Genomic DNA, 27511 nt, shown 5'->3' with positions numbered 1-27511 from the left:
GGCTCAGCTGAAAGCATGACTTTAATGTGCAAACTAACAAATCCAGAGCCATACATCCGCTATCAGGCCCTTGCACCTTAGGAAACAATATTGCTCTGCTCTAACCATCCCAGCGCCAGGTACCGGGCACTAGAGGTCTCTATATCCCAAAGTCCATATCCCAAAGTCCACGAAAATTGTTCATACTTGTCAATACAAAACTATTCACCCTGCACTGCTTTGCCTTTCCCACGATACCCCATGACCCAAGTGCTCTTTTTGTTCCAGTCTTTTGCCTTCTGACAGCCTTGGTATCTTTGCCATGTGGACCTGCATGATGTGCTGTGAGGTCTTTTCCCAGAAGTGACTATGAGAGCCCAACTATCTTGGCAGATTAGAAATCACCCTGAGACGAGACGCATCTTCAGGACTTGTGAGTATAATAAACTGCTTTCTCTTAAGCCTCTCTTGTGTCTCCTTTTGGGGCCACATTTGACTGACCATCTCATGAAAGAATACAAACTGTCTTACCTTGTAAAATGTGGGATATAGACCTTAAGCTCTTACGTTAATGTCATATGGTTTCAGACTAGAATATGAAACTTGAATCATCTGCATATGAAATGGGCAGAGAAGAACTGGCTGAAATAAAATCTATGAATTTAGTGACTTCGCTTTTAAAAATATGGATTTTGTTAAGGCATTTTATAATTAGTTCTTGTTCTATAGATTGGCTTAGAACTCAGGGTGGTATTTTCTGCAAACATGCAAACCCCACCCAAACCCTACACCCTCATACTCCCATCCCAGGCCTAGTACTATCTGCACCAATGAGACAAGGTTTTTACAGCATCCCAGGAAATAAAGTCACAGAAGAAGAAAGGCAGTGACCTAAGAGCATATGAAAAGACTCTCTTGATAATATTAATTTTCAACTTTTTCTCATCTGTCTAATGGAGGACAGAAGTAAATGTGCATTCCCAGAGAGGTCAGGGCATAGCCCAAAGTACCCTGCAGAAGTACAGAGTTTCCTGAAAACATTATTATTTTAAAAATTCATGCAAAATTTGCACTCTGCTTTATAATTTACCAATGATTGTTTCAATACAAATAAACGTTTTCACAAAACAAAAATCACCCATTTCTAGGAAGTTCCCCAAGCTTGTTAAATATGAGCGATGTTTACCCTTTAGCTCTTAAGCACACATACTCCAATGTAATAAGCACAGAAAAATTGCCTTATAAAGATATACATAACATCCAACATAATAATATGATGAAACTGGGATTTCTCTGAATTGTGGAAGCAGAGGTAGGTCCACGCTAGCACACACATTCACATAGAAGCATTACACTTTATTTTGCAATGTTTAATCTTTTTCTCCTTTAAGAGAGAGTCCTTCTTCAGTGTTGCCTAAACACTGGTAACCTTGGAGAAGTTGTGACAACTCTCAATATTTCACTTCATGAAATTGTGAATTGCTTTTCCCAGAAGTAACTATGAGAGCTCAACAATCTTGGCAGATTAGAAATCACCCTGAGACCAGATGCATCTTAAAGTCTTATCCACATATTGAAGGAAATAGAAGGTGAACATTAAGATAGGTTGATACTTTCTTTTTTTAAAAGAAGGAAAAATAGCATTGAGGAACTCATCAGGTGCAAAGCACTGCATTAGGGCATTTTATATTCAATCCCTCATTTATTCTCCATTACAAACATATCCCTCTATGTCCATGTTGAACACATTTTCCAGATGATCACATTGAACCTGAGCTTTAAGTCCATACAACAATTTAGTAGCAGAGGCAGGGTTTAACCTCCTTTGTTAAAGCCCAAACCTTTGTATTTTATGGCAGAGCCTGTGTATCTATTACACTATGCTCCTCTATTACACTATGCTCCTCTCTTATTTGGCCACAAAGTTCACAATTGTTATTGCTAGGCAGGTGTGATAATAAGTTTTTTCCCTGCGTCAGATTATTTGCCTTCAGAACAAACTTCTAAATACAACTTTGACTAGAAATTGTTCAAAGCTGTCTACTGCGATTGTCTTCCTCTTCTCCCACTTCTTTCTGTCTTAAACCCAGATGCACCATTTAGAGCTCTAGAAGCCATTTTGTGCATGCAAGAGAAATGCTTACAAATTTCAGAGACATCAGCCCTTGACACACATGGGGCACCTACCTCTGGACTTCTTGTTAAGTCAGAAAAATAAATTCAAGTTTCTAGAAGCCATTGTTAAAGTTTCTGTTATTGCAGTTGAAAACATTCCAAACTAATATAATGATTTCAATGCTTTTGGAAAAGTTCATCAACTTAATATAATGAAATTAGTCATTTATGTTTTGCCAGAAATTTACATTGTTTAGTTCCACAAACATTTACAGATGGTCTCCTATGTATCAGTTGTCTATGTTACTGAACAAATAAGATACATTCCTTCCCATGAAGGAACCCACAGTGTTTTCAATTTTGCTCTACTAAAAAAATTCCAGGCTGAAAATCATTATGCATAGAGTTTCTTTGGACTTATTTACATAAGAAAAAATACTCTCCCCTCATCCACCCACTGTGCTCCCACTGACTTTCTACTGGTTTCTGAAACATACCAAGCTCATTTCATTTTAGTAAATCTTCATCAGCAGAATATTCTTTCTCCAGATCAGTGCTAAACTGGCTGTTTCCTGTCACTGAGATCTCAAACCAAATGCCTCTTCCTAAGAATGGTCTTTTTCTTCAATCACACAAATGCAGTCATACATCATAGCACCCTTTTTAATTCTCTGCAGAGTATTTATGATGTCATTTTTTTTGATTATTGATTCACTTTTTGTTTACTCCTATACCTCCACCCCACTGCTAGAATACAGACCACCTGTAAGAAATGAGTTTGTTTTGAATATCTCTGCATCCCCTAGAATGGGGGTCAGCAAACCACAGGCTGCAGCTAAATCCAGCCAGCTGTCTGTTTTGTAAATAAAATTTCATTCAAACATGGCTATGTGTACTAATTGCATATTGTCTATGGCTGCTTTTGTGCTACAAGGACAGAGACTAGATGTCCCACAAAGTCTAAAGTAGTTGCTATCTGGCCTTTTACAGAAAAAGTTTGCTGATCCTAGTCCTAGAAGAATGCCTCACACAAAATAAGCACTTAATAAATTCCCAAGAAATATTAACATCTTATCTCAAAGGCTGTTATTTGCAGGTTTTCTCATTCTGTTGGTATATTTGTTCCTAATTATGCTATCAGTCCTGTTTCAGCTGGATTGCTCTTTACTGGAATTGCTTCATTGACAGGAATTCCACACAAAACTTTCAGAAGGAACAACTCATCACCTTGGATCAGAAAAAGGGTTAGCACAATATCCTTCAAATCACAGGGGCATCTCAAAGGCAGAATCAAATGTCTTTCTCATATTTAGGTCAGCAGCATAAATAAAATTCTACTTGCATTTTTTTGTACATCATTTCATTCTTGGGTTATATTCCATCATGAACATACAGCTATATGATTGGTTTTGGTTGGTTGAACTTCTGTTTTAGGTTCAGGAGTCCACGTGCAGGTGTCACAGATCCTTACGGTGTTGCTTTCATAGCCAGAAACCTCTGTGGTTGGTGACACCTTTGCCCGAGTTTTGCTTTGCTTGGGCAAGCTGAGCTTGTTTGACCTGGCAGGTTGTGCTCGGCTCATGCTACTGGCCTGGATGTCATGCCTGCCAAGGGTTAGCCATGCGTGGAGCAGTGAGGGGTATGTGAGTAAGCATGGGTCCAGCCACTGCACACAGCTAGGCATGTCAGCTGTGGTGTGGCAGGCATTTCCAGGCTCCAACATAGGCCATGGCATTGTGTGAGGCAGCAGCTGGATCAGGCATGCCAAAAGAGGCTTCCACTGTGGGCACTAGGGAACACAGTGGCACCCAGAAGCTCAGACATGCCAGGAACTGCAGAGCCCCAAAGAAGGTGTCACAGCCCTGGCTCAGGGAGCCCCTAGGTCTGGGTTCCCCAAAGTGCTGCAGCTCTTCTCTCCTTCCCATTCCCTACAACATGGAGAGCAGGGGGCTATTTGTGTTATAGCACTTTCAGTCCTACCATTCAGCGAGTTCCAAGTTCTTGTCTCCTGTCCAGGAAGAATGAGGTAGGCAGGCAATTGGAGGGTGAGCATGGCAGAGAGAAGATTCATGGAGCAACAGAACAGCTCTCAGAAGACCTGGAGTGGGTAGCCCCTTTCTGCAGCTGGTAGTATGGACACTTCTGTGAGTCTGGCTGAGTCCAGGACTTTTATAGACTTTTATAGACTTCAGAAGGGAGAAAGTGCATGCTGATTGGTCCATAGTTGGCCATGGGCACCAGAAAAAGCAACATAAGTCCTCACATTGGGCCACAGACTCCATGTTTCAGGCCCTCCCTAGCTTGAAGGTGGGGCTTCACTAGAGACCCACCCCTTTCCACCCAGAAGCCTTTCTTGCTCCTGCCACCATCAATTATGTCACTCCTTTTCCAGCACTCAGGCTGTTTGTGAAGAGGGGTGCCTGCAGGCCCACATCTAGCCACCCTCAGCCCCACTTCAGCCTCCTTCCCATGCTTGCCAGTGCCCAAAGTCTGGAGGAGGCTAAGGCAGCAGGGAGCTGGTGTGTCAGCACCACTCTGAGCATGCACATACTTGGCTGGATCGCAACAGCATCTGGGCTTGGCCTCAACTTTGCTCCCAAATTGGTGCAGGCTTAGAGGCCAGGCAACATGAGCAGGCACTTCCTAGCTTGTGGGGGCTCTTCCCAGGTCTCAGGAGTACAGGGATGCCCGGGTCCACAACCATGGCTAGGAAGCAGCAGCCATGCCTGGGAGGGCAGTGCTGCCACCCCACCAACTTGGAAAGGCACTGTGGCTTCTGCCTGTTCCCAGCTCCCGTTGGCTCCATGGAACATGCTGTTGGTGTCTTTCTTCATAGTGGCCACTTTGGATAGGCCGCCACTGCCATCATAGGTTTGTAATATAGGTGAACTCATGAAATGGGGATTTGTTTTACAGGTATTTTATCACCCAGTTAGCAAGCTTAGTACCCAATCGTTATTAGATTTTCATTTGTCAACCCAAATAACACTACTGGCAAGTGAATTATCTAATTTTTTTTTATCACAGACAATTAAAATTGTGTTCTAAATAATACTAACATCTTCATTTGATTTTCAAAGAAAAAAATAGGTTGCTATTAGTTCAGATTTTTTTTTCATGTACTTATTTTTATCACTGAAATAAAATAAAACTGCTCTGAGCCCAAGTTAGGGAACCAGCTCCCATACCCATTAGTCACTTTTTTGTTTTCGCTTCTTAGGAGTATAAACTTCTAATAAGTTTTGACATAAAATATTAAAAGCTTAACTCTCAGAGGGCTGATTTTGAAAATACATTTCCCATATTTTTCCTTGCTGCTGAGACCTTAGACTAAACTACTAGGTGTATCCAGAGCAGTTCTAGCAACAATTTATGTTTGGCAGGTTGTAGGTGTGGATAGGGTTGGGGGGAATTTGCATGCAAAACAAGTTGTATTGTGAGCACACTAATAGCTCCTCTTTCATCTACCACAGAACCTCCATGAAAACCTCTGAGATTCTGTGTAGGGTTTCAGGGTCTCTCTTTGGAGAATCTATTGCTTCTGTCCCAGGCCAAATCAACCTGTTCTGCTCTTCTTTTCCCCAAGTCTGCCTCTGACATCTACCTGATTTATGCCTCCACCAAGTCCTTTCAGATTAAGGTTTTGTTTAGTATCTGAGTTTCTCTCCTAAGCATTGTCTCTGGGTCCACTTTATCTCTATGACGTGGCCCTCAGGCTAGACTCACTCAATGGCCACATTCAGCCAGATTCTTGTCCTGTGGGGTTTGGTAAGGGAGTTACAGCATTCAAATCAATATGTAGAAAGCTCATCTGGTCTCAAAGTTTAATGAATTGCAGAAGCCTGTTGTTCCCTGTCATAGAGGCAGTATAGCTCATTCTGCTCTCTCCAGAAGTGTGATGAAAACAGAGAAGAATAACCAATGACTATTTCAACCCCTGCTCTTTAATGTCTCAAGAATTGTCATAATAAACTTCAGACTCTCAAAGTATAACTAAATCAAGTAGTTAGAAAGATCACTGTCTTCAAAGGACTCAAAATTTATAAATTAACACTACATTAGGCAATTCATTTTGAAACTATGATCTTTGGTGATAATTCCATTCAGCATTTTCAAAATTTCTACTTGGCATGTTCATGTGTTTGTGTGTTTCTTTTGCATATTCTGCAGATATTTCAAATAAGTACTTATTTCAAATTCCTAGACCTAGTCTTTTGGGAATAAGTTATCATTTGGCATAATCTTAGATCACTGTGTTATTTCCCAAAGTAGATTACTACATGGCTCACTAATCCTGTGAGATACTCTAAGTTTAAGACAGAAATTCTCTTATCAAATGCCATTATACACTTAGGAAATTCTGGATTCTATACCACTCTTTTCATCGGTGCCTGTGAACTGCAGTAGTAACGAAATCTGTTTAATTCATTTACCTGCCAGTTCCTAAAATTATTTAGCCATAAACTTTATTTTAAATACTTATTAACATTCCACAGATCACACTGTGGGAAAGGAGGGTCTATTTCAGCTGGACAAGTTCAAATGTTTTCAATGTCCTGGTATGTAAATAAATGTGGAAAGCAGTCTGGTATAAGACAAGACAGAAAGATGAGAGATGTGGATCTAGTCGGGGAACTTTGCTCTCCTAAAGACATTCAAGACAGAAGTACTGAAAACAAAGGACAGATTGACAGAGAGAGAGAGAGAGAGAGAGAGAGAGACAGAGATGCTAAGAAACAAATCTGTGAGTCAATTGAAGCACAACTCTAGAGACAATTCAGCTCTTAAACTACCAGTTTTCAATTCCTGACCTCAACCATCCTTCATATAACAAGTGACAATAATTTAGCTGCATAATGAGAGTCTCAGAAGAAATAACTTAGCCAGTCCACCCTATAATCGTTGTTCTTTTTTTTTTTTTTATTTCAAACTGGGTATGATTTGGGGGCTCATGTCATTACCAATCACCTGCCATTGCATTGGGCACAAGTTATGTTATTCGCTCCTATTTTACAGATAAATAAATTATTTCATCTGCCCAAGGCAGGTAAAACAAAGCTGGAGTTTGATCTCAGATCTCTCTCTGCCAAAGCCTATGTTCTTCTCATTGTGTTATGCTTGCAGTCTGGCAGGACAGGGATGTGGCACTTCATGTGACAAGAGTAACACATATGGCAAGTAACAGTATCTTTAACTATTGTGTTGGGCCTGACAGAGTTGAGTAACCATGCATTTTCCAGAAGGAATCAACTCACAGGTCCTAAAAAAAAAAACCATAGCAACAATTGTAATAATGGTAGAACTACCATTGGTAAACATCTACAATGCACTAAGGCCCATATTATTAATATTATTCATATTATCTCGATATTCTATATCGAGATAATATTATTCATATTCTTGTGAACACAATACCCTTCAAAATAGGTATTAAATACATTTTCGATGAAAAAATAAACTGAAACTGAGAAAGGCTAGGCAAATTTTCAAAGTGAGAGAGCTTTAATAGTTGGGATCTGATTGCCCTGCTTTACCTTACAACAAAACTCCCTCTTATGTTGTAAACCTAGGTTTTGGAATAGGAAAGTTATTTTTTTTATTCCCTTAGTAGGACATGTCTATATCCAAAGTCACTTTTTTCATTCAAGTAGACTCTGACAATTTAAATAATGCTTTAACGTATATAATCTCTACTAATGGTTTTGTGGTAGAGAAGGCGGATTTCAAACTGCCCACAGTCCAGGTGCAGAACCTGAGACTCAGTGAAGTTGAAATGTGTATATAGCAGAGCCTGGACACAAACCCAGGCTTTCTGATTTTCATCATCATTCATGATTCCCAACATGCTGCACAGAGGCATATGACTTAGTTCCCATTTTACATGTAGACGGAGGCCCAGAAAAATTGCAAGTCACAGGTAAAAGACACAGTTGTAGATTTACCTATGACTATTATGGTTGAGAAAATGTCACCCAATTCCTGACTTCTGACATATCAGAACAATTATTTAACAATTATCCTTAATCTAATGCAAAATTTTTATAGCATTTAGCCACCATTCTCTAGACTTCTGACACATAAGAACAATTGTTTAACAATTATTATTAATCTAATGCAAAATTTTTATAGCATTTAGCCACCATTGTACTTTCTTTGGCCTCGACTTCAAGACAGTAAATATCTAAATTGTTACTAACACACACACTGTAAGAATAGAAAAAATATGTAAATTTTTAAAATCCCCTGATTATTGATACACAGGACAACCTGGATGAATATAAAGGGCCTTGGGCGGAGTAGGGAAAAAAAAAAACAATTTCAATTACACTCTATATGATTTCATTAAGGGAACATGTTCAAATGACAAAATTATAGAACTAGAAAACAGATTCGTGTGCGCCAAGGATTAGGGATGTAAGTGGAGAGTGATGGGGAGGTTTACAGTCACAATGGATGTGACTATAAAGGGGTAGCATGAAGATTTTTTTTTTTAAGACAGGATCTTGCCCTTTTGTCCAGGCTGGAGTGCAGTGGCACCATCACAGCTTACTGCAGCCTCGCCTCAACCTCCTGGGCTCAGGTGATCCTCCTACCTCAGCTACCTCAGTAGCCTAGACTACAGGTGCATGACAGCATGCCTGGCTAATTTTTTTTTCTAGATACTAAAATTCCTGGGCTCAAGTGATCAGCCTGCCTCAGCCCCCCAAAGTTCTGAGATTGCAGACATGAGCCACTGTCCCTAGCCTGCATGAGGAATTTTTGAGGTAACAGAGCAGTCTTGTATCTTCGTTGTGGTGGTAGTTACAAAATCTACATGTGATAAAATTGCATAGAGCTACACTCTCACACACACACACACAAGTGCACGTGAACTGGTAAACTCTCAATAAGCTCTATGAGTTGTACCTATGCCAATTTCCGGGTTTTGATATTGTACTAGTAATGTAAGAGCATTGAGAGAAACTAGGTGAAGGATACACAAAACTTACCTGTATTATTTTTATAATTTCCTTTGAATCTACAGTTATTTCCAAGTTTTTAAAAACATGTTTACTTTTCTGATCTTAGCAGAGGACCTTGTTGGATTGCCAGCACCTTAGATTTTACCAACCATACCTTGGGCAAATCTTCCTCCTTTCTCAAAAGCCCCTACCCCACAGGAGAAGTGCATGGGCTCTCAGAGCTGCTGTCAAATGTATCCCATATCTAATCAGACTGCTTTTATTTTTCAAACACATCCACAAATTCAAATTCAAGTTCCGTATTTAGTATGACATCCTAATAAGACTATATGACATGCATTCAGACCATAATTGGCTCCTTATGGTCTAAATCCTACTTATTTTTCCAACCTCATCTGATGCTCCTCCTCCCAACCCCCTCCCACAAAGTGAGTACTCCTGTGCTTGTGGTTCTGGTTACGTTCTTGGTTCTTTCTGGAATGCCCTTCTTCAAAATCTTTCCAGGGGCACTCAGCTGTGAGTCCTCAGCACCCAGTACTGCCAGTAGCTGGGGGTATGAATGTCTCCAGAGACTTGTTGCTTTCCTCCACAGACTATTTTTTGAGACAGTGCAGCTCTGCTCCCAATAGGCCTTGCAGCTAAGGAGCAGCATATGTCAAGTCAAAAGCTCACCTCAGCAACAGCCTTACTGAAGGTGCCTCTCAGCCTCTCTCCCCAACTGAATTCTCAAACCTTCACCTTGGCCAAGTACTAAATCCACTTACCATTTTTTTTTTACAGCTATCATTCTATGAGTCCAGAAGTAAAGCCTACCCTAAACTATTTCCAGAAGGAAAGCATGTTGATTTTCACTCCCACCAGTTCAAGTGTTTGCTGCCCACCACGTTTCCGAATCTACACCAGATGATGGCAGTAACAAAGGGTAGCACTATGACTAGGCTATGGAAATAATCAGCAAGACTTTGCCTATGCAGGTTACCTCTGGAAGGCCAAGAACAAACAGCTTAATTTCCATCACACAGCCCCAGGTTTTCATGAGCATTTATTTTAGAAGAGAATATCATACAGTATGGATACAACTTACCTAATGTATGAGCAAGAAGAGCAAAGAAAGCCTAGTGGCATCTAGAACCCAGAACTACTAAGCCAATCCAGTCACATTGGTTGTTTATACTTAGGATCTTTTACCACCTTTCATTTTTCTTTTCATTCCTACTTTTTCTTCCCTGGTAACTAATGCCTAGGACAAGTAATAGCACTCCTAAAGCAGGTACAGTTTAGATAAAGTTATTTTGAGGGATTATTGAAGAGACACATCAGCATAAAATAGTGGAAATATATATTTGTGAGGTTGATTCTCATCCCACAGAGTATACATTTTTATCTATCCCCTGAGCTGATTTTTAGCTAAGGAATATTCTGATTAACTTTCTTTTTAAAATCTCTTCTCATCATAACTGCACAAAGCTAGCTGGATAACCAAGCAATGCATATGGATAAGATAAAGAATTGTCAATCCTTTTAAATAATTTAGCAGCATATTAATCTTTGTGAACCTTTGGGGACTAGGCTAATGGCAGCCTTATTTTGGTTCTATGGAACCACAGAGAATTCAGGACACATTTCTCACCTCAGGTAAAGAACTACAGAAGTGGAAGCTCTGAAGAGTTTAAGTCAAAGTTAAACTGGAACTCAAATAATGTGAAGCATTTGGAACTGGCCATACGAGAACATTCTGTGGAAATATGGCCTTGTTTTGATGCTCCATTTCTTCGCAACCTATTTTCCCACCAGTTAAGTAATAACCCCAGAGCTTTGCCCATGACACCCAATGGAAAAAGAGAAGATCAGACTATCAAAGCAGAGGGTACAATCCAGTGGATAGAATGGTTCCTTCCTTCCAGCCATCCACCTCTATTCAGCCATTCCCAGATAGTCAAGCTCCTCAAAGAGACATCAAAGCAATGCAGATTCCTGGAAGTTATCTGCTCAACTTGATGATCCAAGTTAAAAATACACTACTACAGTATTTTACACAGATCAAAATACTAGATATTACTGAAATGGCTTAGAAACACAAATGCATAGAGCTCTTAGTGATTTCCTAATTCAATAAAGTTTTAATATTTTGAACTCTAAATGCCCTAACTTTATAACTGCACCTAACTAATCGGAAAATGTTAAATCCATTCATTATTTACCTGATTAACCACCTTTGTCAAAGAGTATTCTTGAAAAAAGAATTTTTAAATCCTTGCAAAACAATTTAATAACTAGTGGCTCAGATATACATCTCTTGGGAATGGGTTCAAAGTACAATAAATCATGCTTTTCAGGAGAGCAGCCCTCTACTCATTGTCTTCGTAAAGAATTGGCCAGTTCCAGGTTCAACAGGTATACCTTGTATATTTGTATATTCAAATTTACCTGATGGAGAATATAATAAGGATTAAAGACTTTTTAGAAGTAAGAATTGATCTATACTCAGCTTGGCTGAAATACCTCCTATGGGAGACAGGACTGGTCCATCTGATAAGCAAGGAATTCCTAAAATCTTAAACTGAAGGGTGACAACCTATTCAAGGCAATAATAAAAGAAACAGAAGGATGCATATGAGCCAAAATCTTTGGAAAAGAGCTGAAAGTAAGAGACCAGAGAAGCAATTTTTTAAACGCAAAATCCAAGGTGTCAGAAATAGGAGGAGATTTTAGAGGTCAAAAATTTTAAGTCAGAAGGTCAGATCAGATGAAGACTACATCAAGAAGAAGGAAGATCCAAAGGGCTAACTTAAAAGAACATACAGGTGTCTGTGCATGATTTTCCACTTGGGTAAGTAGTAAGAACATAACCAGCTGGCTTAAGGCATCAGCAGTAGGTGGCAGAAGCCTTTGATCACACAGATGGAAAGAGTGTATGAGGTCAATCATCTCAAAATAGGTCATGGGCTGTAAATGATTCTTCCAAGCCTTTGTCAAATCACCCCTGTGAAAAATAGATCACAGAGGAATGGGCTCATGGCACAATTAATTCAGAACCTGACCAAATTTTGTAAAATTTAAAAGTCTATGTTCTAAACCCTCTAGTTTAAAATTTATGTTCAGGGTAAAAATGCAAGTAAGTTTTCTTAATTTTCCTATCCAAATGTTAACTCTTCCACTTATCAGTCTCCATCAAAAGTATATGAATCTCCCTGAATCAATAGCACAGGACAGTTGTACTTTCACTTAATATTATATTCTATTCATCTAATGTTCAAATTCTGAGACAACTGATATTTAGAGAAATAGGCTAAGAGACTTGATAAATATTCATTTCCCTCAATCCTCTAAGCTCTATCCCTGAATCAAGTCAAATAGCCAGAAAAGCTATGTGCAAGGACGATTATATTCATTCCCTGTAGAAATGATTTTACAGGATACTTTAGTGGTATGTCTTCTTATTGAGGAGACCAAAAATTTGTCATCTCTTGCAAAACTGCTATTGAAAAAATGATCTAATATGTTATGCAATGTTCTCTATATAAAACATATGAAAACAAAATCAGTGCAAGGAAAGTGTTACATCCCCTGGTAAACAGAACCACCCTATTACCCTTATTAGAAAAATGACAGCATTGAAGTTTTCCACCATTATTGCCCAAAAGCTCAAAACTAACATTTTTTTTCACATTCTTTGCTATGTATTTTGTATTCTTCTACTCTTGTCTTATTGGAAGCCCTCTCAAAGCCATTTTTGGAAAGAGGAAGCATACAGATTAACAGATACTGCAATTAAATGTCCAGTATGTGGAAGGATCATTATAAAATAGAATGATAATTATAGCTTCACAGTTGATTTAATTTATGAGTGTATATGACCCATGGTTAGATCCACCTATTAATTTCTAGTATTTAGGAAAGCTCACTGTGGCAGAAACAATATTATGCATTTATCATCTTCTATTTTTTTTTCCTCTCCTTGGACTACCCAACTTACAGGTCAATTAGCACTATATTTGTAGGTTCTGGCCAATAAAATTTAGACGGAACAAATGTATGCCACTATACTGGTGATACTTAAAAGCATTTCATGTTATCTTCTTGCATTATCTTCTCTGCTTCTGCAACCCTAGAAGCCATAATAAGAAAGCAATATCATAACGTAGAACAGCCGTCATTGGCCTGGGTCCCCAAGCAACTATCCGAAATAGAGGTCCTCTGCACGTACATGCTAAATGGGCAGCATAATTGTTAAATAAATCTTTTTCCTGTAATGAGCCACTGAGATTTCAGAGTTAATTTTGTTACCACACACAGTGACGTCTCTACTGACAAGTCCCTTGGGATTATTTGATTCAAGGAACCCTTTGTAAAACTTCCGACTCTTCACTCTTGACTTGACTTTGTAGGCCCAGATACTTTTCTGATCCATTATCCCAGTGAGCTGGAATGGAAAACATGCAAAATTCTATGGCCTTCTCCTTACACGGTCTTTTCAAAATTGTAGTAACATATACATAAGGTAAAAGTTACCATCTTAACCATTTTTAAGTGTACAGTTTAGTAGTGTTAAGTATATTCATATTGATATGCAACCATATCCACCATTCATCTCTACAACTCTTTTAATCTTGCAAAATGAAAACTTTTCTCATTAAACAATAACTCCCCATTCCTTCCTCAGCCCCTAGAATACATCATTTTGCCTTCTGTCTGTATGAATTTGACTATTCTAAGTACCTCATATAAATGGAATCATATAGTATTTATCTTTTGGTAACTGACTTATTTCATTTAGCATACTGTCCATCCAAGCTGTAGCATATGTCAGAATTACCTTCCTTTTTAAGGTATAAAAATATTCCATTGTGTATACATATATACAAATCACATTTTTTATTCACTGATCCATTGATGGACACTTGGGTTGCTTCTACTTCTTGACTATTTTGAATAATGCCTCCATGAACACGGTATGCAGTAAGGCCCCAGTATTCCTTCGTTTCAGTTAAGTTCAGTTTTTTCCCCATGATTTACTTTTACTATTTATTATAAAAAACACATACAAAAGTTTTAAGAAATGGTGAATATAAGACAAAACGATGGTGAGTTAGCAAACCCATTTTCTATATACAAATATAGATAAATCATTATACAAAATATATTAAATATAGATAAACAAATATACTAAAATTCTGAAAGTGGAATATCATCAAATGTGAGACACATCATAGCATGGTCCATATGTACAAAGCACACAAAGCTCTGCCTGTCATCTGTGAATTGCTCATTTACATGTCACTGATAACAAAAATCTGCAAGGGAACTTCTACTCTTCAGTTCTTCTCTTCCTGATGGTTAACTACAGTCTAAATATATTAAATGAAAAATTACAGAAATAATTCATAAGCTCTGTGTGTGTGTGTGTGTGTGTGTGTGTGTGTTTTGAGACAGGATCTCAACTCTATCACCTAGGCTGAAGTGCACTGGTACAATCACAACTCACTTCAGCCTTGACCTTCTGGGCTCAGATGATCCTTCTGCCTTACCCTCCTGAGTAGCTGGACCACAGGTGTGTGGCACCCTGTCTGGCTTATTTTTTCATTTTTGTAGAGATAGGGTATCTTTATGTTGCTCAGGCTAGGCTCAAACTCCAGGGCTCAAGGATTCTCCCACCTCAGCCTCCTGAAGTGTTTACAGGTGTGAGCCAACATGCCCAACCAACAATTCATAAAGTTTAAATTGCATGCTGTTCTGAATATCATGATGAATTCTCATGCCATCCTGCTCCATCCCACCAGAGATGTGAATCATTCCTTTGTCCATCATGTGTCCATGCTGTATATTCTACCTGTCTGTTAGTCACTTATTTATCAGATCCAGTGTCATAAGATCACAGTGCTTGTACTTAAGTAACTTTTATTTTACTTAACAATGACCCCAAAGTGCAATGTTGTTAATCTCTTACTGTGTCTAATTCATTTTTTATTTTAATTTTTATTTCAATAGTTTTGGGGGTCCAGGTGGTTTTTTCGCTATAGGTATAAATTGATTAGTAGTGATTTCTGAGATTTTGGTGTACTCATCACCCACGCAGTGTACACTCAACCCAATATGTAGTCTTTTATCCCTCTCCCCTACCCTGAGTCCCCAAAGTCCATTATATAATTCTTAGGTCTTTGCATCCTCATACCTTAGTTCCCACTTATAAGTGAGAAAACACAGTATTTGGTATTCCATTCCTGAGTTATATCACTTAGGATAATGGCCTCCAGCTCCATCTAAGTTGCTACAAAAGACATTATTCCTTTTTATGGCTGAGTAGTTTTCCATGGTATATATGTACCACATTTTATTTATCCACTTGTTAGTTGATGGGCACTTAGGTTTGTTTCATGTCTTTTTAATTGCAAATTGTGCTGCTATAAAGATGAGTGTGCATGTGTCTTTTTCATATAGTGACTTCTTTTTCTTTGGGTAGGTACCCAGTAGTGGGATTGGTGGATTGAATGTTAGTTCTACTTTTAGTTTTTTTAAGAAATCTCCATACTGTTTTCCATAACGGTTGTACTAGTTTACATTCCCACCAGTAGTATAAAAGTTTTCCTTTTTACCATAGCCATGCCAACATCTATTTTTTTCTTTTTTTACTTTTTAATTATGGCCATTCTTGCAGGAGTAAGGTGGTATCTCATTGTGGAATTTAAAAATTAAACTTTATTGTAGGTATATATATATATATATATATAGGAAAAACATGGTATATATGGGATTTGGTACTATCTGTGGTTTCAGGCATCCATTAGGGGTCTTGGAACATATCCCCTACAGATATGCAGGAGTACTGACTACTCAACAAATATATCCTCAAGACTTTGCTTTCGATTCTCTTAGGTTTATGCTCAAAGTGCAGTTGTTGGATCATATGGTAATTCTCATCTTAATTTTTTGAGGAATTACCATACTGTTTTTCATAGTGGTCACACAGTTTTACATGCCCACCAACAATACACAAAGGTTCTGATTTCTTTATATCCTTGCCAGTATTTATTATCTTTTGTTTTCCTTTTTTTATAGTAGTCATCCTAATAGATATAAGGTGGTATTGCACTGCAATTTTGATTTTCGTTTCTCTGATGACTAATAAGATTGAGCATCTTTTTATGTGTTTTTTGGCCCTTTGTATATCTTATCTGGAGAAATATCTAATCCAGTTCTTTACCCATTTTTTTTTTTTTAGACAGAGTTTCACTCTCGTTACCCAGGCTGGATCGCGCCACTCTCGTTACCAATGGCGCGATCTCGGCTCACTGCAACCTCCACCTCCTGGGTTCAGGCAATTCTCCTGACTCAGCCTCCTGAGTAGCTGGGATTACAGGCATGCGCCACCATGCCCAGCTAATTTTTTGTATTTTCAGTAGAGACGGGGTTTCACCATGTTGACCACGTTGGTCTCGATCTCTTGACCTTGTGATCCACCCACCTCGGCCTCCCAAAGTGCTGGGATTACAGGCTTGAGCCACTGCGCCCAGCCTCTTTGCCCATTTTTTAAGTGGGTTGGTGGTTTGTGAGTTGGGTACATTTCTTTGAAGGCACAAAACTCAGCAACTAGCTCTTTCTTCATCATTTTCCTCTAAATCCCATTCATTGTCCTCTACATCCAATTCAGTTCTGCTTCATCTCCCCAAATATGAATGCTTAGAAAACTATTTTCTTCCTAACATAGGCTTTATGTGGCTATGATCCTTTATGTAGTCTTACATGTGGCTAGAGATGGGACATATATTTTTATTGAACATAGAGACAAAAGTAAATTTTTTCTAAGGATGAGGGATGAAATTTGCTGAAAAGGCACAGTTAAAACTTTGTGATTATATCATAAGAAACTAATTCTCATAAGGGGCTAGCTAGGATCAGTCCAAAATGTGGGAACCAACAGTAATGAACAAGCGATCCAACAGTAATTACTGTTGTTCATCCAACAGTAATGAACAAGTTTGGAGGCAAGATCCACTCCAAACTTGATTATTTTGACTTTAGAAGTTTAATCCAAACAAAGGTAGCAGTTCACAGCCCATTTTCCACCGCTAGAACTATTTCAGACGCATGTTCAGCAAGTAATTAAACCCTTACCAGACCGAGTCAGATAATTAAACCTATCAATCCAGGTTAGAATATGGATAGTTTCTGATCTCAGGGAGGGTCACTAGCTGTTTCCACTTAGCTCTATCCACACAGGACAGGTGTGGGAACATGTTATTTTTCACCATTACTGCCATGACATGTATCAAAGCTCTATCCTCTTCTTCTGGTGCTCCACCCTTATTTTCTCTGTGGCTTATAAATGTCTTGAAATCTTGCAAGATGGAGGAAGGCGATGATTTGTTCACATAGGATAAGGGGAACAGGGACAGAGTGATTTCCAAGCACAAACAGCATTTGCCTGATAGGTGGTCAGTAGTCTTACCATGTGGTAAAGACTGGTGAACGTAAGTCCACACTAGATTAAAAAAACAACAAAAAATAAGCTAGCATAGCCTCTGGGCATAAGTGAGCATCGTGGTCATTAGAAGGAGATTAGATGACCACCACTGATGGGCTCTAGTGGTTAGTGGGCAACAGTGCTTGCTCAAGTAGAGTCTGTGAAAAATGAGGACACTGACTCCCCATCAACTAAACTTCAGGTTGGCTCCCCTTGACCTCAGCCCTAACAAACTTTTCTCATCAATTCCCCTTTCCCCTTTGTTCCCTCTCCACCAACTCTAGGGAATCCTTTCTACAATAGAGAAGAGAGAAGCCTTCATCTTCATGATGGTTTCTTTCTAACAATCTGAATATGAAAAGCAGCCTTTTCATAACTCTCTATTATACAACCGTTCCTTGATAAAAAGAAAGCCATGAAAGACCTGTGTATCTGAATGAGGGTGATCAGCTTGTGTTCTATCAGAAAAGCCACAGTCCACAGGAAATTACTACAGGCACTTCTATTTTGCATATCTCAATCAACACTTGAAAGTTACTAATTCACACAAAAAGTAGCAAAAATGAGCTTTTATTGCTGGCATGTGTGATATATTAGATAGCATGATGAATGCTATACATGGAACTCTGGGAAATTTTAAAGTGTTTAAGATACATGGATTTGCTATAATACTTTGGAGAGATGTCTTCCAAGAGCCATAAGAATCTGAACAGACTTCTGACTTTTTCCATTACGACTTTTTCCATTTCCTGTAGCTTGATCCCTAAATGGTCCCTTCAGTGGAGCCTTGTTGAAGGGACTTCTGTTTGCCCGATGCCAAGTGCAAGATTAGCAAAACCCTACCTCAGAAACAATGTCATGCCTGCATCCTGTAGGATGATGATCAGAATACATGGAAGTACAGGGAGCAGAGAGTACAGAGTTTACAGAGCAGGTTGTATACGTTGTTTTGAGCCTCCTCCATTAGGCAATTTTCTAAGAAAGGTATGCCTGTGTAGCAGAACTGACCCTAAGACTTGCTTTCTTGAAAACCTAGCAGTGAGGCTGTAGGAAGCAACTGTTACTAAATTCCATACTAAATTCCTCTGGAGGCTTCCTTAAGAACTTAATCATTGGCATGACCAAATCAGCAAAAAGGAATAATACAATGCTAGAAAAAATAATTTAGTATTATAATTCTTTTTTTAAAAAATGTACAGAAAGTTTCCAGATTGCAGAGTAAGCACCAAAGTGATAACACTTCTACAGGAATAAAAAGTACAGGAGGTTAAACAGCAACTCATAGGTCATATAGGCCTATATGCTTACCCATTCCAGGTGGGGAGATGACAGAATCTTCTAATTTCCTTCAGGATTGGCTCTTACAAAGTTTTCAGCAACTTCAGAAGGTGCAGGTCTTCAGAGGCTTTTACTTATATGCACATGTGGGAAACCACAGGCGACAAAGACAGGTAATGTAGCAGAAGCTGGCAGTAAGGAAATCTCTCTTTCTGATAGATAAATTTTCTGAACAAATCAATTCATAGATGGATATATAGGAATCTCTAGCTAAAACGCAATTGGGCAGACATATATAACCTTCTTTGTTTTTCTGAGTCTGAATTAAAATTCTATTTTCCGTCATAATTCAACCCGATGATAAAACTTAATTTCAGTTATTTCAGAGTTAACTTCTTTTACTCAAGTTGTGCCAAGTTCTAGGGAAATTTCATGGTATATTGGGGCTTGGTAGAGTGGAGTAGGGTAAGATGTATACATGTTGCATCTGATTGCATCAGATCCTAAGACAAAGATTCAAGTGCACACGGTGTGTTTGGAGGTGATCCCAGGAAACACTGGCAGAGGAATGGAAAGTAATCTGTGGAAGGGAACACCGGGCAGCTGCTATGGGTAATGAGCTTCATCCTGCTGGGGAATTCTGAGAGTTGATGCAGAACACACACCTTTGAGTCTTCCCCTTCTGAGTGTATGACAGCTTGGGTATTTGCCATCAGGTCTCATTAATACACTGGTCGATGGGTGGCTGCTGGGGATGCCAGTGGCACTAATTCTCCACCACTGCTGGTCTGCCTGGTACAGAAGCAGAACAGGCTGTAGCTCCCAAGGAAAGCCCTCTAGCAGTTGAAAGTCAGACTGTAATGATGACCTGCACTGTAATGATGATGTTCTAACATCTGCTATGTGAAGTCTCAATGTCACAATCTCTTCCTTGCTGCCTCCCCTAAGAGTTCCTGTCCTCTGGTTTTCAGACATCTATCTATCGGCTTATGCTAAATGGCTTCTCATTCTCCACCAGGTCTTAGCATCCAGCTTTCCCTCATCTACTTTGCTACTTTTCATTATGCAAGGAAATCATCCAGCTGGCCCCACCTCATGAAGAACTGCAAGAAATCCACGAGACTTACTGAGCCTTAACTACCTCTGTGCCCACAGGAACATAAGGATTGCTCTGTTGCTCCAGTACCAGACTGGGTGGTAGAAAATCTGTGTGTTCTCTAAGGCCCCATCAACCCAAGCTCATTGTCATTTCCTCTCTGAGGTTTTGCCACCTGAGATTTCTATTCTGAAAATAGCATACAGAATCTTTAGACATGCTGTTATAATAGGTAGCTAGGCAGACATGAGCATGGCAGGAGAGACTCCACCAACCACCACCACCAGGAATGTCAGGTGACTATCAGGTGATCGTCAGGTGATTGTTAAACCATCTCTCTAAAGTAGTAACTGGTTGCAGCCAGAGCCAGAGAAAGGTAGTCTTCCAATAAATAGAAAAACTGAAACCAGTGATTGGCTTCTCAATAAGATCTCAGGAGTTGGGTGAGTGGGTTCAAGCATGTGCACTAAGAGGCAAAGTGGAAGAGTTTAACTGGTATATGACCTTACAGGAACACTCGCCTGGTAAGGGAAGAACACCTCAAGTGAGCATGCTCACAACTCCAGTAAACACACTGTACATGTGACTCCTCCCAGGTGCTGACAGGCCACTACACATGCAGGCTGCCCACCCCAAGGGAAGAATCAAGGGAGAAGGGATGCAATCTCCCATGCAAGCCAATGTATAAAACTGCAAGTCAAAGGTCAAACAGTGCACTGGATCTCTCAAGTTGCCCAGCTGGCCCTCTTCCAAATATACTACCTTTCATTCCTGCCCTAAAACTTTTTAATAAACTTTCACTCCTGCTCTAAAATTTCCCTCAGTCTTTCCTTCTGCCTTATGCCCCTAAGTTGAATTCTTTTTCTCTGAGGAGGGAAGAATTGCGGTTGCTTCAAATCCTTATGAATTTGTTGCTGTTAACATAATTTGGTGCTGCATAGCTTGGATAGGTTCTGCAGCTAACACCTGTTATTTTTTTATTGCCCTTCTTATCCCAAATTAGCCTGAGGAGCTAGGTCAGGGTGGACACACTCCTCACTCCTGCTTTTTCAGGAACCTGTAATATCTCAGCCACATCACGTTGTTTCTCCTCACACTTGTTTCCACCTCCAAATGTGTGGAATCCCATGCAGTCTCCTGACCTGATTCCTGGCTCTGGCTCATCTTGTATTCTTCCAGCTCTACCATTTATTCCCTGAGTATTCTCGAAGGCTAGGTTGTTCTTTTCAAAAAATTCCAACGTTGGTTTTTGTTTGTTAGTTGGTGTGTTTGGCTTTTTCACTCTTCTCAAGGCAATGAATGCCACAGAGCTAGATTCCAATGAGGAACAAAAAATATTTTTAAAATAAAATTTTTTTAAAAAAGCAACTTTTAGTAACTATTCCAAAAATAGCAGGAAGCCATGACTGTCAACCCTGCTGACTGGTCTTTCCTTATTGAGAATTTTATTCATTTGTTAAGGAGCAGTCTTCTGAAGACACCTTCAATTTGGGGAAAATAAATTTCTTTATCTGACTGATTTGGAGAGCTGTAAAAGTATTTACTTAAGCAAATATTGCTATAATTTCATGTTCTTTTTTCCCAGCCACGAGGTTACCAGTGCATCATTTCCGTCACTAAATGAGAAGAATTAACCTTGCTACACTCTCTGGATTTACTGATTGAGGCCTCAGTGTCTGTCCCTTATGTTTCTGGATTTGCAAATGAGACAGGGCTGAGCGTTATCTCACAACTCATGCAAATTAGATGCCAGGAAGGCTATTGAAAAGGGAAGATGTTATCATATGTCTTGCAAGGGCATTGCTCAGAATGACAGCCCCACATTTAACCTCCTCTTTTCCTTCACATAAATTAATATCTCAACTCAGCCTCCGTAACAAGTCATCTGCTTCATTGAAATGAAATTCCGGCAAGCTGGGGAGAGCCACTAGACAGAATCTGTCACTTGTTGCCTTTATTTTCTTAGGCTAGCAAGGTCCAGACCCTGAAAGATGGATTGCATTGAAGAATGTTTATGGAAAACTTTTGATGTAACTGATGAAAGGGCAAAGGGTGGCAAGGAAGGATGCTTCCCTGTTTTTAGATGCCTCCATATTGATGGGCTTTAGTCAGTGGCATACCCGCTGGGTCCTGCCATCATTCCTGAATTTCCTATGATGTCTACAAAAGAGTTTATACTTTGATGCTGCCATACTTATTCACCGCCTAATACATTATGACAGCCCAAGCTTAAGATAAATTCAAATTCAATCCATAGTATAAAAATACAAGCACCTGAGCAACAATAGGCATCATTTGTTTAGGTCTATACAGGTAAACCAATCCTTAGGGTCAAACTCCTCAACCAAGAGACACACATATGTTTATGACAGGAATACAAGTGGAAAGCATGCCTAGGAAACTAGTCATTCATTCAATAAATATTTATTTATGTACCAGGGACTATTCTAGGTACTAGAGGTGTAGTTGCAAACCAGACAGACAAGTTCACCATGCTTGAGAGTTTATAGTGTTACTGGGAAGACAGAGAGAATACACTAGAAAATCAAATACTATAATATAAACTAGCTGATTTCAGATTGTTTTAAGTACCCTGATGGGAACTAAACAGGGTGAGGTGATAGGAGCAATTAGTGGAGTGGATTCACTTTGAGTAGGGTGGGCAGGGAAGGCCTCTCTGAAGAGGTGATGTCTGAGATGAGACATGAACAATGATAAGGAGACAGATACAAAACAACGTAGCATTCAACAGTAAAAACCTGAAGGTATGAATGATCTTGGGGAAGGTCTAGGACTTCAGGGCCCTGTGTGGCTGGAGACTAGTGAATAAGTCCAAGGGACAGAATGGGCCAAGACTATTGGAACTGGTGAGAAGACTGTGGAGAATTTTCAAGTGAAAAGCATGACATCTAAGTTTTTATATCAAATTGGGTAACAGCAGAGAAAGAGTGAGGCAGAGACACTGGTTAGCTGGCAACAGTATAACCCAGGTAGGTGAGTAATGGAAAGGAATATAGATTAGGGTGTTTGGCAAAAACTTAACCACATCTGTTTCGAATCCAAAACATTACAGTTAATTAGTTAATTATTTATTTATTTATTTTGAGAAAGGATCTCACTCTGGCACCCAGGCTGGAGTGTGTGGAACAATTGTGGCTCACTGCAGCCTCAACCTCGAGGGCTCAGGTGATTCTTCCACCTCAGCTTCCCGAGTAGCTGGGACTATGGGAACACATGTCACATGCCTGGCTAATTTTTAAAAATTGTTTTGTAGAGATGGTATTTCACTATGTTGGACTCAAACTCGTGGGCTCAAGCATTCTGCCCACCTCACCTTTCCAAAGTGCTAGGATTACAGGCATAAGTCACTGCACATGCCAGTTAAGTCTTTATTCTATAACGAATGGATGCAGAAAGAAAGAGAGATTAGACTACTTTATCCTCATTTCAGAAAGTTTTGGAGAGAATCTATATGCTTGGGAGGGAAAAGAAAAGAAGCAAAAAGTGGAGGGCAGATACATCAATGATGTCATTGGCAACATAAAGAAAAACGCGTAAAAGTTTTAGGAATCAACCTCACTTCAACATTTCATGATTCCACCCACTTTTTTCAAGAAGGGAGATCAAGGTTACCATACAAGTGCTTAAAAGCAAATTCAGTTAGATAAAAAGAATTTGGAAGTAAAGCTGTCTTTATAGGAAATGAAAGAAAAAAAAAAAAAAAAAAAAAAACCTCAAAAGAGAAAGCCTACCCCTGGGGACAGGGAGAAGAAAAATAACACAGTTAAATTTAGTTTTATTGGGACCCACCTTCAGCTTGATTAATTGGATAATCAAAGTTTCTGTTTAGTTTCAATTGCATTGCATAGCAGATCAAAGTAAAGCCATTCAGGAATAGCATACCATCTGTATAAGCAAAATTTCCACAGCATCTTCTCTCAGTGTAGGATTCTTTGTTTCAAGTTTATTAATAATATCATTACAGTGAAAGATTCTTTAAGTTTATTAATAATATCATTACAATGACTAGTGATTACCTCATGCCAATTTTAGGATACCTTATATGTATTGCTTTACTTAATCTTCACAAAAACTTGTGGAGTAGATCCTGTTATCCTCATTTTACAGATGAGGAAACTAAGACAAAAGGTATCAAACAAATTGCCCAAAATCACATGGCTAACAAGTGGCAGACCCAGAATTAGAATCCACACTGACCATCAAGCTTTGACTCAAAACCACTGACAATCTTGACATTCCTGACATTCTTGACATTCCTTACATTCTTGACATTCACCACATGTGAATCAAGAAATTCTGTAGAAACTCACCTCAAAATACACACACACACATATACACAGAGAGAAAGAGACAGAGAGAAAGAGAGAGAGAGAGAGAAAAGGAGAAAGAAATTTATTTTTAAAAACTGGATCACACAATTATGGAAGCTGGTAAGTCCAAAATCTGCAGAATGGACCAGCAAACTGGAGAGACCCAGGAGGAACTGATGCCACAGTTCAAATCCAAAGGCTGTCAGATTGCAGACTCAGGAAGGACCGACGTTGCAGTTAAAGTCAAAGACCATCCACTGGCAGAATCTCTTCTTACTTGGGAGAGGCCAGTCTTTCATTCTACTCATGCCTTCAACTGATTGGATAAGACCCACCCACAGAATGGTGAGTAATCTGTTTTACTCAAAGTCTACCTAGTTACATGTAAATATCATCAAACACCCTCATAAAACACCCTTGTGAAAACATCCAGAATAATGTTTGACTATGTATCTGGGGACCATGGTTCAGCAGGTTGACATATAAAATTAATAATCACACTTACTTTTGCAAAAGAAGAAAACTATCTGTGGCCTCTCAACTTTTTCATGTTGATTCTTCCCTGGGAATGTCCCTGTCTTCTTTTGGATGCAGTACAACACAGACTAATGATTAAATGTACGAGTTTTGGTTTCAACCTGGTGTTTGAGTCCCAGCTCTGCCTGTTACTATTTTTGTCACTTCAGGAATGTCACATTCACTCTCTACCCAAAAGTTTCTCATCTGTGGAACAGTACTGAAATATCTCCAACCCCCAGAGTTGCAACAAAGTTAACAGAAATAGAGCTCTTGGATCACTGGTACATGAAAGGGCTACACAATGTTCAGCAATAGCAGAAGTCATCCAGCCTTGCCCACGTTGCCCATGGTGAAGGTAACAATTTTCACTATGTAAAACAGAAAAAAAAAGCCATAGAGAATCATTATTATAAAATAGTCCTTAAGTTTCCAAGAGCCAGACTCATACTAGGATATTTTTCTACCTATTCAAATCCACTATGATGACTCTTTTCTTTGCATTGCTTTGCACATAACCGCCCATCTGCACAGTTTAACACTTATTTCTATTCTCTAAAATCAGTATATTCCTTAGAACCACAGGATATTAGTAGATGTCACCCACACAAATAAAGGCCTCCTTGTCACATGAGATTAGGGATTTATTCAGTCTACTTTATCACAAGATTTCTCAGAATTATTTATGTGCATCTATACATTGAAATCTCTGAAAGGAAGATATAGTATGCAACATTTCTAATTTAATTGACTACAAACCCTTTCTGAAGTAGCACTTCCACACTGAGTGTCCTGCAGAACAAGCTTGTAAACAATGTTTTAATCATTTCAAGTGTGTGAGACTTGCCTTCCAAGTTAAACCATAAAGTCCCCCCAAGAGTAGAGAAATAATTGCCTCTTTGATATTCCCATAGCACCCACACAGTGTGGGAAATGGAGCAGCTCAGTAAATATGTATCAATTGATAAAATTATTTTAATTTCTTAATCAGCATATATTTTCTATTTTTGGAGTGCCTGCTATATTTCAGATATTACTCTAGGCACTAGGAAAACAACAATCAATTAAATACAGTCTATTCCCTCAAGAAACACACAGTTCAATAAAGAAGAGTAAGTATGTAAATAACTGCAATATTGTTCATTAACAATATGTTTACATATTCTATATATGGTTTTTTAGCATATATGTATGTATATACTTATGTATGTGTTTGTGTGTGTGTGTGTGTGTGTGTGTGTGTGTGTGTGTGTGTTTGTGTGTTAGCAAGGTCTTGGGGTGACACAAAGAAGGATATAATAGGTATATAGCCAGGGCAAAAAGTGGAAAGGGAGGATTGGAGAAGACTTCGTTTAGAAGGTGGCTACTTTTTCTGTTTTTATGCTGCTAAAACAAGATATCATAGCCTGGGTAATTTATTAAAAAATAGACACTTTATTTCTGATGGTTCTGGAGGCTGAGAGGTCCAAGATCAAGTCATTGGCATGACTGGGGTCTGGTGAGGGCTGCTCTCTGCTTCCAAGATGGCACCTTGTGGCATCCTCCAAAAGAGAATGCTGTGTCCTCACAGGGCAGAAGGGATGGAAAGGCAAGAGCGCTCCCTGCAAACACAAACCCTTTTATAAGGGTGCTAATCCCATTTGTGAAGGTAGAGCTCTTATGTCTTAATCACCTCCCAAAGACCACACCTCTTTATACTGTTTGATTGGGGTTAAGTTTCAAGATGAATTTTGGTGGGAACAACATCATTTATTTATATCATAGCAGTAACCATTGAACTAAAGCTTGAGCATTGAGAAGGAAATGTCCAGGCAGGCAAAAGGGGACAAGGACATTCTAAGAAGAAGTAAGAGGCATGTCCAAAACCACAGACATAAAAATAACATGGCTGAAGCATGAGAATTCTCTATGCCTTCTGCATACAATGCATACGGGGCCACAGAGGGAAATGGAGAAGCGGAGGTAGACTGTGTGGTATTTTGAATGCCACGTTAGAAATTTTTAACTGTTCTTGAGGTGATGGGGAGCCAATGGCAGATTGAAGGTCTTTAAAAGTGTTAAGGAAGTTATTAGAGAAAAGGGAAGAGTAGAACCCAGGAACCACATGCTTCCTTCACTATTGCCAACTAGAGGACACTGCTGACAACAGCTCAACATGATCTCTGTGTTTCTTCCTGATCTGATTTCCTAGTTGAGACAAATTCCCATAATCTTAATTTGACAATACAAAATATCAGTATGATTGTCATTTCCCCATTCTAGGTAGCCTCTTTTGGAATAATAGTGTCTCTATGGTATGAGGAAGTGCTCATTAATATTTTGACTATTTAAAAAACATTAAGGGAAAGCCTTTGGAAACTTGTGAATGATAATATTATTACAAAGATATATAGTTTGGAAACCCCATGATATCTGAAGAAGAGAATTATGTCAGCAGCATCCTTAAAGATACTTCAGTTTTCCCCACCCACAGTGAGGGGTGAGGAGGATGGGGAGGGATAACACTGGGAGAAATGCCTGATGTAGGTGACGGGGAAATGGAGACAGTAAACCACCATGGTATGTGGGTACCTATGCAACAATCCTGCAAGATATGCACATGTATCCCAGAACTTAGAGTACTATAAAATATATATATATAAAATAATGTATATATATTATTTTTATATATTTTTTATAAATTTATATTTATAAACTTAAAAATTTATAAATATACATATAATACAAAAATATTATATATATTTTATTGTACTTTAATAATAAATTTCCTTAT

General features: G+C 38.9%; 1 long non-coding RNA gene across 1 annotated transcript in view; it reads left to right on the top strand.

The window, feature by feature from the left end:
- The first annotated feature begins 200 nt into the window (after positions 1 to 200).
- LOC141581846 (uncharacterized) overlaps positions 201 to 27511 on the top strand; it is a 30679-nt gene continuing 3368 nt past the window's right edge. The window contains exons 1-2 of the long non-coding RNA XR_012514618.1: positions 201 to 412; positions 21477 to 24567. This is a non-coding gene — a long non-coding RNA (uncharacterized LOC141581846). The remainder of the gene's footprint in view (positions 413 to 21476; positions 24568 to 27511) is intronic.

This window comes from Saimiri boliviensis, chromosome 17 (genome assembly GCF_048565385.1).
Source record: "Saimiri boliviensis isolate mSaiBol1 chromosome 17, mSaiBol1.pri, whole genome shotgun sequence".
Classification (NCBI taxonomy): domain Eukaryota; kingdom Metazoa; phylum Chordata; class Mammalia; order Primates; family Cebidae; genus Saimiri; species Saimiri boliviensis.
The sequence above is the reverse complement of the archived record's forward strand: the minus strand, read 5'-3'. Positions and strand labels throughout refer to the sequence as shown.